The sequence below is a fragment of the Gigantopelta aegis genome, chromosome 11 (genome assembly GCF_016097555.1).
Source record: "Gigantopelta aegis isolate Gae_Host chromosome 11, Gae_host_genome, whole genome shotgun sequence".
Lineage (NCBI taxonomy): Eukaryota > Metazoa > Mollusca > Gastropoda > Neomphalida > Peltospiridae > Gigantopelta > Gigantopelta aegis.
The window spans coordinates 7,639,870-7,653,460 of NC_054709.1; the positions used below are offsets into that span (position 1 = coordinate 7,639,870).

At 37.2% G+C, this 13,591-nt stretch overlaps 1 protein-coding gene across 3 annotated transcripts in view; it reads left to right on the top strand.

Moving 5' to 3' along the window:
• Positions 1-13,591, top strand: part of LOC121385238 (F-box/LRR-repeat protein 7-like) — an 80,688-nt gene that overhangs the window by 35,253 nt on the left and 31,844 nt on the right. The window lies entirely within an intron of this gene.

The window sequence follows — 13,591 nt, forward strand, 5'->3', positions numbered from 1 at the left end:
GGGACATAGTATAATTAATATATGTTACATTTCTAAATTATCGATTATTTGGTTTTCATTGTCTACGATTGATTGACATTGAAAACTGTTGAAATTCACTGCTTTGTTATTTTTGTGTGATTTGTTATTTTGTTTTACCCCCCCCCCACCCCCATTCTAGCACCCCCCCCCCCCCCCCACCCTCACACCCCCCCCCCCCCCCCCCACACACACACACACCCCACACACGCACACAGAGTCAAGGAATACATAGCTAGGATTTCAATTTAATCAGGAATGTTTTTATATATATATATGAAGAGTTTAGGCCATAACGCAATATATCCATTTTTCATTTTCAGTAAAAAAAATAAAAATTAATTGGCGTATATGCCTTTTGATAAAAAAAAAAACCCGGGATTTACCCAATACAATTTCATAAGGATCAATCACGTTTTTCAGCAAATCAGCAGGCCTACATTAGCCCTTACTGACATACAATAATGGCTTTAACTAAAAACTAGAAAGAAAATGGTTTATATCGCATTTTGCGCCTGAACTCTTTATATATATGTATATGTGTATATATATATATAAATATATATTAAATATATATTATATATATATAAATATATATTAAAAATATATAATTTTATATATAAATATATATTAAAAATATATATATTGTTTACAAGTGATTTTTTTAGGAGATGTAATATATGTATTGATATGTAATGATTGTAGCTCAGTGGTAATAAAATGTACTTGAGATGGCAGCTTTAAATATTTAAAATATATCAGAGAAAGCAGTTTTAAATATTAAAACGATATTAGAGAAAACAGCTTTAAATATTAAAAATATAGTAGACCTCAGTTTTAAATATTAAAAATATTGTAGACCGCTTTTTTAAATATTACAAATACACTAAAGACAGCAGCTGTATTATTAAAAATATAATACAGACTGTAGCTTTAAATACATGTGTATTAAAAAAAATACTAGAGGTAGGAGCTTTAATTACCAAAATATACTAGAGACTGCAGCTTTAAATATTTAAAAACAAAATAGTGTAGAGAATGCAACTTTAAATGTTAAACTATACGGTACCAGAGACGGCATCTTTAAATATTAAAAGTAAACTAGAAACATTATCTTTTAAGTATAATGATCACCCATTTCCTGCAGTTATATAGCAGAATGTCAGACCCCGGAGAGGTGAAGAATGCAATATAAATATATCTCGCACATAAAACATCTCACTTTGGTGGGCTGACAAAGATAAATATTATTCAGATGATCTTTGTATTGTTTGAAATGTGTTTAAAATACGATTTTGTCGCAGGAAAGCAAAGAAACAGAACAATGAATTGTTAAAGGGACATACCCTAGTTTTTAAGCACTAAGGCATATTTTTTACTATTAGAGCCATTTTTAATAACTGAAATCATACTTTACTTAGATTTTATTGTTTAGATTATCCATTTCCATACATTTGAAGTGTTTTTGGTCATCCTGGTTCTTTTAATATCACAAAATACATTTCTCATATTTTTTAAAAACACACATGCATCTGAGAAGTAACAGTTATGAAGTAGAGTTTCAGTCTTATTTTTAGAGGGTATTTCACCATTTCAAAGTCACAGACTCATGTTTCACTCAATTGTAACTTTATCCAAATGTGTTACAGTTTTATAGATTAACTAAACTTGGTGTGCTTTTCCGTGGGCAGAAATTAGGGTGTGTCCCTTTAACATACCTTTCTGAAAACATAATGGTGTAGTAAGATTTATGGCCTTCTTGAAAATGACCATATTATTATTGTTATAATTTACAGGTTGTAAATATTTCTTAATTTTTCTTGTGAAATTTAAACATTATACCTTGAATTACATACCCACAAAAAATTACATATATATAATTTTATTTACTCCTTTTTATCAATTTATATATTATTGCAAAATCCGAACCCGAATAATGGTGATCAGCAGATTAACTCCTTAAAGGGACATTCCCAAGTTTGCTGCATTGTAAGATGTTTCCGACTCATATAATATTTCCACAATTAAACTTGTCTGTATATTCAATGTGTTTCTGGTCGTCTTAATATTTGTAAGAAGCCCAAACTGGATTTGGTCTTCAAATAATTTCGTACGTACAAAAAAAATGTGTTTTAGGAAATAAAATGAAATTTAGCCTAGTACAAATACTAGAACGATCAGAAACATGTTTAATATACAGCCACTAATATTTTATGCAGAAAAATATATTTGATATGTAATTACAGTCGTTAAACAGTCTCTGTTAGTCGATAACATCTTACAAATTGCAGCAAACTCAGGAATGTCCCTTTAATATCATAGTTTGACTTAAGACTTGGAGTATTTTTTACATACCCCTATACCACTAAGGTTTCGGGTATTGAATTTCAAATTCATCTCCATATTGACAGGAAACTGCAAACTGCAAACACGTTTGGCTAAAGTTAAGACAGAGTGAACCAAGAGTTTGTGATGAAGAAACAGGGAAATACCCTTTTTTAATAAATAAGACTTAGAGCTCATCTCCATAACTGTTACTTCTCAGAGGTACATTAAAAATAACTGGAGCTTGTTTCGATAACCATTACTTCTCAGACAAACGTGCGTTTTCAGAATTATAAAAAAAAGCATTTTGTAGTATTGCAAAAACCTGGATGACCAGAAGCACTTTAGGTGTACAAAAATGAATATTCTAAATAATAAAATGTAAGTACTTCTAATTTAAATTATCAAAACACTGGCTTTAATATTGAAAAAAGTGTTGTAGTGTTTAAAAATTAGGGTATGTCACTTTAATGGTAAAAAGCCAGAATTGCTGAAAATATTTTACATTGTCTAATATGGTAAATACTACATGTATGGTCAAAGCGATTATGTATCATAATAAGTATTGTATTACAACCCATATATCAGGATAGGTATTATATCATGGAATATACTTGTATTGTATCATGGGATATACATGTATTGTATCATGGGATATACATGTATTGTATCATGACCTACACATGTTATTTAAGCCCTAGTACGTGTATATATCGAAGCTAATTAGTGTTGTTGGTTGACATTTCTTTGTCGTCAATCCTCCATGTTTAATACGGTTGTTTTGGGTGAACTACCAGTATTGTTATTGATGCCTGGTCTTTCAGTGAGTGTGTATAAAACATATAATTCTCCTGTGACCAAATTGGCCCCATTATTTTTCTTCACGCGGATCATTTGACACACAGAAGGAGATTGAAGTCGGTCGGGTCTTGATCACGGTTTTATAATATTGATAACAATGCCAAATTCCAGGTGAGATAATCCAGATAAAAGATTAATCACTGGCTTGATTTGACATTACTATAACACACCTGGCAAAGTCAACTGATTAATTACAGGTACATACAAGTCTCGACAAGCCAGTGTATTCAGACAGGACATACTTGTAGTCCAGTGGTAAAGCTCTCACCTGATGTGCAGTCAGTCTGGGATCGATCCCTGGTGGTGAGCCCATTGGGCTATTTCTTGTTCCAGCCAATATATGACTGGTATACAGAGCCAGTTTTGCAGAGCCTGTAGCACAAATAACAGCAGGTCCCCCTTCCCAGGATATATATATATTTTGCAACCCCCTCGGGGTGAGGGGAAAATAAATATATACATTACCGCGGGGGGCCCTGATGCATGGGGCCCATAGCATGTGCTAATAGGATAAACTGGCTCTGCTAGTGTATCAAAGGCTGTGGTATGTCCTATCCTGTCTGTGGGATGGTGCATATAAGATACATGTATCCTTTGCTACTAATGGAAAACTGTAGCGGGTTTCCTCTCTAAGACTATATGTCAAAATTACCAAATGCATGGCTAGCTCTGAGTGAACACAACGTTTTGCCAAATTATATATTAAGCTTAAAAAATGACAGCAAACCAATTATTTTCTAATAAAATGTAAAATTATTTCGCCAAATCAAACTAAAATTCGCCAATTGTTTTCAAAATTCGCAATTGGCGAATATGGTGATTGCCAGAGCTATCCCTGAAATGTTTGACACTCAAGACCCAGTGTTTAATAAATCAATGTGCTCTAGTGGTGTTGTTAAACAAAACAAACTTTACTTCTATGGATATGTGTATTCAGTTTTGACTGGCTCAACTAGCCAAGACAGTACTTGTTCATACTTGTTGGTGTAGTGGTTTAGCCATTGGCCTCAAGTCTGACAAGTACTAGGCTTGAATCCTGGCACTGCCTCCAAAGTCCAAAACACATATTTCTATCTCGCTAATCATTACAAACTAGGGGAGGTACCCAAGAGATGCCCTGGACAGCATGCTTTAACCATATGAATGGAAATCATTGGAAATCAAGTTACAAGTTTTCTGGAAAGTGTGATAGCTTAGACTACTACTCTTAAATTTTCCCACATTTCAGAGACTTTCCAGTTTGTGGACTGATTTCTCTTTTGACTATTCAATATACACAACATTATGTGTGAGTCTTTATGGCTTTGCCATTGTTTAAAATCTTATATCATTTACTGGTAATATACATACCTGTAGGCAGAGTATGACAAATATTTTGAAAAGTCACTAGCCACAGGGCTAGTGGGTTTGTGAAAACCACTAGCCCACCAAGATAAAGCACTAGCCCAAATTCCCAATTATAACTGGATTTTTATATAATGTTTGTAACATTACACATTTACAAGTATAACAGTAAAATAAAACAAACACTTAAATCATGTTGTAACTTTAAATTTTTTGTCGTGCTGTACATTTGTTTTTTTGTCAAGTGTGATCCATTGTCATTGTTCCATTTTCGCTTTTGCCCTCCCTCCGAGGAAAAATAATTGAGCAAACTCATGGTTGATATCTAAACCCACTATCAAAATAATTAAATTTAAATGAGGGTACGACAGTGTGACACACAGTAATAGATGGTTCAGTGTATTCGGTAGTGGGTTATACATTTAGGGCCCTACTATTTATGTCGCCAGGAACGGTGATGCCAATTGCTCAAATACAGGGCATTATCCCGTGTCAGACTGATACCAAAAGAATATAACGGCGACATCTAATCCATTGTTAATTAATGAACAAAAAAGGTATCATATTGTATCGGCAGCTGTGACGCATTATCCAGACCGCTACACGTAATAGGCCAAGCCGAGTCATTGCATGTGCGGTTACCATTAAAGTAAATTGTTTTCCTGATTGCCGATAAAACAAACTGAAATTCAAAGCATGACTGGGGTTTACTTGATTGAGATTAACCTGATGTCGCGATTGGTGATTTCCAAGTTCTTAGTCTAAAACATATGTGCGAGATTAACTACCACGTGACGTGTCCAACCAATCAAAACACGCATGTCATTAGACTTATTTCCTGTGCCAGAAACTTGAAAGGGAAAAATAAACAATGCTGTAACTGTGGCGATGTAGAGATAGCATGTTACTGCAGTTTGCAGACCTAGTTCAAGTGGATTATTATTATATACTGATTGTGTTGTTGATATTATTCGATGACAAACATCACAATCAAATTTATTAAACGAAATTTCAGCCGAGATGAAAAAAACAAAACAAACAAACAACACGATCGAGCGATAGCCTGAACTTAAAAACCACCAGCCACGGGCGTCGGGCTAGCGGATTTGTTGAACTCTGTTGTAGGGAATAACTGGTTACTGTCTTAAGATATCGGCTTTATCCTGCAAAAGTTAGAATGGTGAATGCAGCGAAGCTCTGCCGAGCTGTATTCGCCATTCGACCTGAGCAGGATAAAGCAGATGTCTTCAGACAGTAACCAGTTATTTCTTTTATCCTGCAATCCCACAGGAATACTCGAAAAATCATTATATACTCCAGTTTTGTGTACACAAATTGAGTATTGTCATTATTTGTAAGATGCTAGCTACATTCTGTCATATTTAAAAAGCATTCCTAAACTAATTCATAAATAAATATACAAGTTTTGTATTGTTATCGTAAAACTAAAAGTTATTTGTATTTACTGTACTTCAACAAATGATTTAAATAGTATGTTTATTGAAAATCTATTCTGAAATACTCGAAGTCGAGTCGGGCTTATGTCACATGACCTATATTTTAGGTCAGTGACCGAAAATATAGAGATTTATCTAGTCTTCATTTCTTGGCAATGTATACAGTAATTGCTGGATAAATGTAGTTGTTATGTTAAACCTGTAATCTCTGGTATATTTTTGACTATGAAACCATTTCAGATAGACCATCAACATTAATTTTCTTACTGTCGGATATCATTCTTCGATATTGTTTTGCTGTACTTGGTATCTACATGTATGTCATGCAGATCTTCACACCACGACTGGTATGTCAAAGGCCATGGTATGTGCTGTCCTGTCTTTGGGATGGTGCATATAAAAGATCCTTTGCTACTAATGGAAAAATGTAGCGGGTTTCATCTCTATGACTGTGTCAAAATGACCAAATGTTTGACATCCAATAGCCGATGATTAATAAATAAATGTGCTCTAGCGGTGTCGTTAAACAAAACAAACTTCTTCTCTCAGACTATATGTATATGTCAGAATTACCAAATGTTTGACATCCAATAGCCGATGATTAATAAATAAATGTGCTCTAGCGTTGTTGTTAAACAAAACGAACAGTTTTTTTTTTGCAAATCTTCACGCATTGATATAAATATTGCATTGTACTAGGGCCTCAACGAGTCCAGATTATACTCGAGGGTTAAACTCAACCCGGACCCAAGTACCCAACACTAGATGATAATGAGATTAAGGAATAAAGTAAAATAGCATTATGCATCTTAATTCCACACTCTGAACACGCATGCCAAATAATGCCACGCTTTCGAATTTTGTTTTCCCTTCATGTCTCATAGCCCTATAATGTAACTGGCGGCATGCATATATAGCAAAGTGCAGTGCTGTCAAGTCTCACGCATTCGGTGTCAAGTCTCACGCATTTGAACATCGTGTCACGCTCTCACGCCGGTACATGATTTTCTCGCGCATTTTAAACATTATAGCAAACATTTTTTTATACATATATATTTTTTTGTTGTTCATTCGATCTCAATGACAGACAAACAAGCCTGCGACTGCCGGCCGGCCCTGTTAAGCACCGTACGGCATTAAAATCATATGATACGTGTCTTCGTTGTTTATTGGTCAGAATCTCTAACCTTGACCAATTGTCAGCGCGCTTATTTCCCACGCCGATTTATTCGGATTCCAGAGGGTCAGTGAGCAAAGCAAGCGGACCAGACAAAATCTCACTCCTTGCGAAAGTAGCCAGTGCACCATGACTGGTATATCAAAGGCTGTGGTATGTACTACCCTGTCTGTGGGATTGTGCATATAAAAGATCCCTAGCTGCTAATCGAAAAGAGTAGCCCATGAAGTGGCGACAGCGGGTTTCCTCGTTCAAAATATTTTTGGGGCCCTTAACTATATGTTTGCGCCATATAACCGTAAATAAAATGTGTTGAGTGCCTCGTTAAATAAAACATTTCTTTCTTTCTTTCTTTCCTTGTGAAAGTTCCAACTTGAGAGCTCTGAAAGTGACGTAAAAATTGAATTAAATGAGAGTGCTCTTCCTTGCACAAGTACTGGAGTCCTGTGAACGCAGGGCTCGAACTTAAGAATTTGTCTCCCACAGCAATTTTTAAAAGAATTGCCATGGGTGAAACAGTCCACCGACAGAAATTATGAGCCTGCCTGTGGCAGTTCTTTTTTAAAGTGACATTTGCAGCAAATAAACCTGACTGAAAGGCTATCTTGTTATATGTAGACATATTTCAAATGTGCAAATGTTAAATATTGGCAGATAATGTACACTAGGTGTATATATTTTGCCATTGTTGAGGAGCTTTACAGATGGCACAAAAGTGCCACCGGTGATGTTCTCTACCTACAGCAATTTATATCTCAACGACGAGAATTGTTATCGGTGCCATCATTAAATCCGAGCCCTGTGAATGAACTCGAGTCTTGCTAGATTAGACTAGACACGTGCCATGAGTACTCGTGGAGGCCCTACATTATACGATTGTGAAATTTGACAGAATTGTATTTTTACACACACATTGATTAACTTGAGTTCATGCAGTGAAAGGCACTTCATTGCTTCATTTAAAATCTTCACACATTGATAAATTGAGGATTCGTCACAAGTATTTTTTAATATGGAATATATCAACTGAGTCTGTGTTAATCGGTATTTGTCGAGGCTCTGCCGAGACAAACACCGATTAACTAGACGACATTGATATTTTACATATTAAAAAACATGAGTAGCGAATTCTATTTATCCTATAACACTTCTAAAATAACATTCTAATTACTTTTTTAGTAAATCACAGTACTAAATTTTCGCCATCGATAATATGACATCATGACGATTAGCACAGATTAGTTTGACGTCACACATTTTAAACAAATCTTTGAAAACGTTACGCTCAGGTACACAGGTCTTGTTGCCTTGTAAGCAAATGACCCATCCACAGCAACAAATTACCTAGAGACCTTGCAGATTTGCATGCCATTATTAACTGGGTTAATAAAGTAAATTATCACATGGGTTTATGACATGGATATCATGGGTAAGTTATAGGATAAATCTACATATAACATCATACGACTGTGAAATGCAACATTCCTGAGTATAGGAGTAGACTTCTACCCGGTATGTGAAGGGTGTTTTACACTTGTCATAAGTAACACACGACTTTGTACGTAATTGACAAACTCCCTCATGTTTGCTTTCAATCCAAAGTTTACCTACTTGAAACACCTCACCCTGAATAACTGACATTCTCACTGTGAAATACGAAGATTTGCTGGAGATATTTTTGGTAACACACTCTCACATCAATATTTAACAGATCTTGTAGCAGCCACCTACCTGGAAAATGTTAACAGGCGTCCGTAAATTCAAAATTTGCATTATTTGAAAAGGTCCAAGCAGTGCACCACAACTGGTATATCAAAGGCTGTGGTATGTGCTTTCCTGTCTGTGGTAAAGTGCATATAAACTATCCCTTTCTGTGTCACGAGTCGCTCCGCAATTTTCAAAGTTCGCTACACAATTTTTAAACATTACACAGTAACTGATAATCAATTTTTAATTGACTAGAAATATCACTGATAAAAATATCGAAGACCAAAATTTTCCCCAGATACTACCTGAAATTTGCAAATGTATTATTAATTCTTACAATAAATCTACATGTATTCATGCAATGCTAAACAAGAAAACTAATGACAATCATAAATTTGAACTAAGTAAACCAAGGAAATAGAACCACACACACACACATGCATGTATACAGTTATTGAAATACATATGCACTGCATAACATTATTGGCAAATCTAGATTAAACAATTATCTATTTCGGGCTGACTGATTTTCATCAAATGGTATTGTTAGGAGAGCCACTGACACATGTCTACAGAGTGCACTCCCTTGTCGTGTCGCTCTTCACAGTGAGGTTGATAAGTGTAATTAGTGACCAATGGCTCACCAGGGTGTGGATGCCTCACGTTGCCTGGCTCATGGTGAAGTGGCTAACAATTAAAGTTCATTTTGTATTGATCCTAAAATTATACATCTCTCCTAACTGCCTTTGTGGGGATATCAACCAAACTACATAGTTGATAGGAGAATAATTTACTAGTTTAAATATATGGTGTGAGACCAGGGGTACATTTGTATTACTGTGTCGAGTGGGAATGAAAAAAGTCGGCCTCTTTGTGTAAGAAGTGAATCATCGGTTGGTTGAATGGATGGATGGATGGATGGTTAGGAAGGAAATGTCTTATTTAACGACACACTCAACACATTTTATTTATGGTTATATGGCATCAGACATATGGTTAAGGACCACACAGATATATTTTAAAAAACCGCTATCGCCACTTTATTGGCTACTCTTTTCGATTAGCAGCAAGGGATCTTTTATATGCACCATCCCACAGACAGGGTAGTACATACCATGACCTTTGTTACACCAGTTGTGGAGGCTGGAACGAGAAATAGCCCAATGGGTCCACCGATGGGGATCGATCCTAAACCGACAAAGTTGAGTGGATAGATGAATGGATTGATAAAACAAAAACAAATTTAGCTATGCCACTTACAGACTATGCTCTTTTGGATCTCGTTAATTCGATGTGTATTTTTGTTTTGCTAGTTACTTTATTTCTCATGAATTAAACATTATAAGAAGAAGTTTGTTTTGTTTAACAACACCACTAGAGTACATTGATGCATTAATCATTGGCTATTGGAAACCTGCAAATTTTTTCGTAATGCAGCAATGGATCTTTTACATGCATCATCCTACAGACAGGATAGCATGTACCACAGTCTTTGACATACCAGTCGTGGAACACTGTATGGAACAAGAAATAGCCCAATGGGGCAACTGACGGGGATTGATCCCAAACTGACCACACATCAAGGCGAGCGCTTTACCACTGGGCTATGTCCCATCCCTAAACATTATAATGACTCCTTCTTGTCTACCACAGAACAACACTAAGTACAAATAAAGAAAACACTCCGTAATAAAACCAAAATATGCTTTTGTGTAATAAGCAATATATTGTTTATGACGTACTGCCTGCTGTGCAGTTTCCTTTGACAAGAATAATCGTTGCATGATAACACTGTGCTGTCACTATTTGGTATCCTGGGGCATCTGTTTTAATTTTCACCTGGATTACTGGCATGTAAGAGGGCTGTACAAATGTGTTTACATTCTTAAAAGTCTAAAATTGGAACTGGTAAAGTTGAGTTGTCAGGGCGGGACATAGTCCAGTGGTAAAGCACTCACTTAATGTGCAAAACAAACTTTATATTTACACCAGTAAGAGTTGCCTATATGTGATGTAAGCATTCTGAGTCCTCTAGGTTACCGGGCACAGAACTCTATGACAGTCAGATGGTTAACAGTGGTGTATGTATCAATAGCCAACAGGTAGACCACTCTATGTTACCTGGCACAGAACTCTATGACAGTCAGATGGTTAACAGTGGTGTATGTGTCAATAACCAACAGGTAGACCGCTCTATCTTACCTGGCACAGAACTCTATGACAGTCAGATGGTTAACAGTGGTGTATGTATCAATAACCAACAGGTAGACCGCTCTATGTTACCTGGCACAGAACTCTATGACAGTCAGATGGTTAACAGTGGTGTATGTGTCAATAACCAACAGGTAGACCGCTCTATCTTACCTGGCACAGAACTCTATGACAGTCAGATGGTTAACAGTGGTGTATGTGTCAATAGCCAACAGGTAGACCGCTCTATGTTACCTGGCACAGAACTCTATGACAGTCAGATGGTTAACAGTGGTGTATGTGTCAATAACCAACAGGTAGACCGCTCTATCTTACCTGGCACAGAACTCTATGACAGTCAGACGGTTAACAGTGGTGTATGTATCAATAACCAACAGGTAGACCTCTCTGTTACCTGGCACAGAACTCTATGACAGTCAGATGGTTAACAGTGGTGTATGTGTCAATAACCAACAGGTAGACCGCTCTATGTTACCTGGCACAGAACTCTATGACAGTCAGATGGTTAACAGTGGTGTATGTGTCAATAACCAACAGGTAGACCGCTCTATCTTACCTGGCACAGAACTCTATGACAGTCAGATGGTTAACAGTGGTGTATGTATCAATAACCAACAGGTAGACCTCTCTGTTACCTGGCACAGAACTCTATGACAGTCCGATGGTTAACAGTGGTGTATGTGCCATTAGCCATAGACCTCTCTATGTTATCTGGCACAGAACCCTTATGACAGTCAGATGGTTAACAGTGGTGTATGTATCAATAACCAACAGGTAGACCTCTCTATGTTACCTGGCACAGAACTCTATAACAGTCAGATGGTTAACAGTGGTGTATGTATCAATAACCAACAGGTAGACCGCTCTATCTTACCTGGCACAGAACTCTATGACAGTCAGATGGTTAACAGTGGTGTATGTATCAATAACCAACAGGTAGACCGCTCTATCTTACCTGGCACAGAACTCTATATGACAGTCAGGTGGTTAACAGTGGTGTATGTATCAATAACCAACAGGTAGACCTCTCTATGTTACCTGGCACAGAACTCTATGACAGTCAGATGGTTAACAGTGGTGTATGTATCAATAACCAACAGGTAGACATCTCTATGTTACCTGGCACAGAACTCTAAGACAGTCAGATGGTTAACAGTGGTGTATGTGTCAATAGCCAACAGGTAGACCGCTCTATGTTACCTGGCACAGAACTCTATGACAGTCAGATGGTTAACAGTGGTAAATGTGCCAATAACCAACAGGTAGACCTCTCTATGTCACCTGTGCCATTAGCCATAGACCTCTCTATGTTACCTGGCACAGAACCCTTATGACAGTCAGATGGTTAACAGTGGTGTATGTGCCAATAACCAACAGGTAGACCTCTCTATGTTACCTGGCACAGAACTCTATGACAGTCAGACGGTTAGCAATGGTGTATGTGCCAATAACCAACAGGTAGACCTCTCTATCTTACCTGGCACAGAACTCTATGACAGTCAGACGGTAAACAGTGGTGTATGTGCCAATAACCAACAGGTAGACCTCTCTGTTACCTGGCACAGAACTCTATGACAGTCAGACGGTTAACAGTGGTGTATGTGTCAATAACTAACAGGTAGACTGCTCGATAATAAAACTGTAAGCCACGTTTGTTGAACATGTAATAAATACTGCACTGCTGATAGACGCATGATTAACACATGTACAATGGACAGGTGACAAACCGGTGGTTGATTAATGGCTGCGATTGGACTGATTACTGACACGTACCTGTTGGGTATACAGGTAAACATAAATCTGACTCAACTTACTTTCATGTACCCTTTGGGTATAATAAACACACAGAGATAACGGAGATAAACATAAATCTGTTTCCTTTTACTTTCATGTACCCTTTGGGTATAATAAACATATATAAAAATAATAGAGATAGCCAGCCTTGGTAGTGTGGTCACGGATAGTACATGTAGGTACTGGATTCGCAGCCCGGTACCGTCTCCTACCCAGAGCAAGTTTCAATGACTCAGTGGGTAGGTGTAAAACCACTACATCCTCTTCTCTCTTACAAACCACTAACTACTAATCACTAACCCACTGGTAGGTACTGGGTTCACACCCCGGTACTGGCTTTCACCTAGAGTGAATTTTAACAAGTCAGTGGGTTGGTGTAAGGCCGCTACACCCTCTTCTCTCTTACTAACCACTAACAACTAACCCATTGGTAGGTACTGGGTTCACAGCCCGCTACCGGCTCCCACCTACAACGAGTTGTAACAACTCAATGGGTAGGTGGAAGGCTACTACACCCTCTTCCCTCTTACTAACCACCAACCCATTGGTAGGTACTGGGTTCACGGCCCGGTACTGGCTCCCACCCAGAGTTATTTTAATAACTCAATCGGTAGGCATAAGGCCACTACACCCGCTTCTCTCTCACTAACCCCTAACTAGTAACCACTAACCCACTGGTAGGTACTGGGTTCACAGT